A 2892-nucleotide genomic window follows, 5' to 3' on the forward strand; every position below is an offset into this window, starting at 1 on the left:
AGAAGATGACTCTTAGTTCCAAATGAACGCTCACTTAATTCATTCAAAAGATGATGTACATTTGAAGCTCTGTCATTTGTAAGCTATGAAAACCAAACAATGCCACTTAATACTGATGCTATTTCCTCTCCCAAAAGCTGTATGAAGAATTTCTACTTTAATGGCTTGTTCACTGATGATTTATCAATGACTTTGTGTGATAATTATTCTAGTAACTGGATAGACACAATGACAGATGAAACAAAATCTATACTTTAAAAGGGTTTTGTATGTAGTATGTAAGACGAGTAAGGAAAATAGTCAAAGAACACAGTGACATTTTATGGTTGACCTATATCCATGGGCTAAAAAAACCAAAGCAAAAAGGATCTTAAACCAGGCCTTGCCTATTATCTAGCTTTGGCTCGTAGCACAAAGCATATTTCCTTAAATTCTAATGTTCAGAGACACACAGGAATCATAGCTGCCCACTTACTGAAGAGACCATTGTTATCTTAGCCTTGATTTTTGCTCTTAAGGGCATGCTATCTCTTTCAGTCTTCAGAATGTAATGAGGAAAGTTTTCATGGTAGCTCCTTAATTGAAAGATTTCCAAAAGTTGTGTTGCAGTGCCCAGATGATTCTGGATGACTGTTGAGTTTTCAAGGCAGCAGACTAGGGCCCCAGCTGGCAAAACTGGCTGGCTATACAATTGTGTTGTGCATGTCCTTTCCAGAGAGGCAGTTTTTCTATGAATCCTGTGTAAAATTATCACTATCAGAACCCATCATGAAACAAAGTATGAGAATAACTTTTAGTTTACTCTCCAGTTCCTGCAAAACTCCTCCCCAAGGCTGCCTTGTCTCCCAACATCAGCCCTGGTTTGAACATCGCTGATGATAGACTGAGCATCTCCAGAGGTGTGAGCATTTGGTCATTAGTTCTGATTGCCAGGATGCCCTGGAAAGGGAAAAAAACAGGTCAGCTTCTTTACCTGCTATGCTTCCATATGCTTCCTACTGTCAACCATAATAAGGCGGGTAGGGGACAATGTTTGTAAAAAGGATGACAAGAGAGTGGGAGGAAGGGAAGGAAGAAGAGTGTAGGGAGGAAGGAAGGGAAGGAGAAAGTGAGGGGTGGATGAAGAAAGAATAAAGAGAAAGCAGGAGGGACACTAACCATCTCTTCTTATCCTAAATGTTTTTTATAATAAATGTCTATTGAGTCTGATAACTTTCTCACTTCTCCAGGGAATCGGATGTCCTTCAGCATTATGTTTCCTCCAAATTCAGCTGGTTTCTCCTGTTCCCTCACCTATTGTCAAGTACAGGCACATCTACAGTGATCACCAAAGCTTTGAAAGCAAGGCTTCTAGCCTCTGAACCATCTGCTTGTTGATGTACCTGTCTGAGTACACATAGAGTTGGAACCAACGGAAGCCTCCTGGGGTAGCTGCAACAACATCTTCCAGGGTATAGCTGGAATAAGTGTTGATGACATAGTAGATGTTGGCCTCCGGAGCAGCTGGAATGCAAGGGGCATGACCTAGTTTGGAGGGCAGAGCTGTTCTGAACTTGCCTCATACCAGGTTGCCCAGTGAGTGGAGAGAAAGCCTGAGTTCACTCTCCTTCCCCATGAGAGATGGCATGGTTCAATGGAGAGGGTTAGTTTTCACATTTTCTTCCACATAATCTGTTCTATAGGGGGATTAAGTATGCCTGAGAATGAGAAGGCTGAGTTATACCCCTTCCTGTATAGCTTTGAGGCCTAGTTCCTTCATTTGTCAAATGGGAAAGGTACTGATAAATGTCATGGCTACTGAATTGTTATTCCTCATTTCCTATTTTTATCATTTCAGTGTGTCTTCCCAGGACATTTATCTTACTGTGAAGCTACATCCATGGCCAGAGAATTTTTCCTAACCAAAAATTAATGCCAATGCCTTACATCATCAGGAAACAGCATATTTCACTCCATTACAAGACAATTCAGTAGTATAGTAAGTCAACTATCTTCATATAGGACATAAATGTTTCCACTTAGCCATGCCTTTTGTCTCTTTAACTCTAGAATCATCAGACTCATTGACTCATGTATCATGGAGCCAAAGGGAAAAAAATTAGAAGACTTGTGGGAAATACACACATATACCACATCAGACATACACACCCCACACATATACTACACACACATGATATACAAACAAAAACATGCCATACACACACAACTTATACACATCATAAACAAGCACATACACACCATACACATACCATAAACCTACACACACACACACACACACACAAACACACTACCTGGAATCAAGAGGATGGACTCCCAAGAATATGTTAAATGATATATCTTCTCATTTATTACTGTTATTATTCATGTTTGTCTAGGTCACAGGGACAGACCTCTACAGGGGTCATAAAGACAGACCTCCATGGGGTTGACTAGGAATGAGCTAAAACCACTTAAACACTTTTTGTTACACAAGGCGAAAAAGTCAATCAAGGAGAAGAAAAGCTGACTAGTTAGAAAGGAGAAGCTAGCAAACCTGTGTGAGGATTTGGGGGGAAAAGGATTTCTCCTCATCCTAAATGTAGACTCAGAATTCAGCCCCATCTCTAGCCCATAAAGCTGCAGAGGGGTCGCTTTCTCAGTGCTATGCTTAATATCTCCCCTTGAGGTACCTCTTTTCCTTTGGTCTGATTCAGGGGGTGAGCACCCCTCTTTCAAGGAACAACCTGAGGTCTCAGCATCTCCTATTTATCAATAGCATCCTAGAGTAACAATGGATAGAATAAAGATGCTTTTAAATGCTACCATGTTGTCATTGTAAGTGATGCCATGGTCAACTTCTCCTTCAATAAAATCCCAAAGGGTCTTAGACAGCTGATTTTGTGCATGTACCTT

This window comes from Mastomys coucha, unplaced genomic scaffold (assembly GCF_008632895.1).
Source record: "Mastomys coucha isolate ucsf_1 unplaced genomic scaffold, UCSF_Mcou_1 pScaffold16, whole genome shotgun sequence".
In the NCBI taxonomy this organism is placed as follows: domain Eukaryota; kingdom Metazoa; phylum Chordata; class Mammalia; order Rodentia; family Muridae; genus Mastomys; species Mastomys coucha.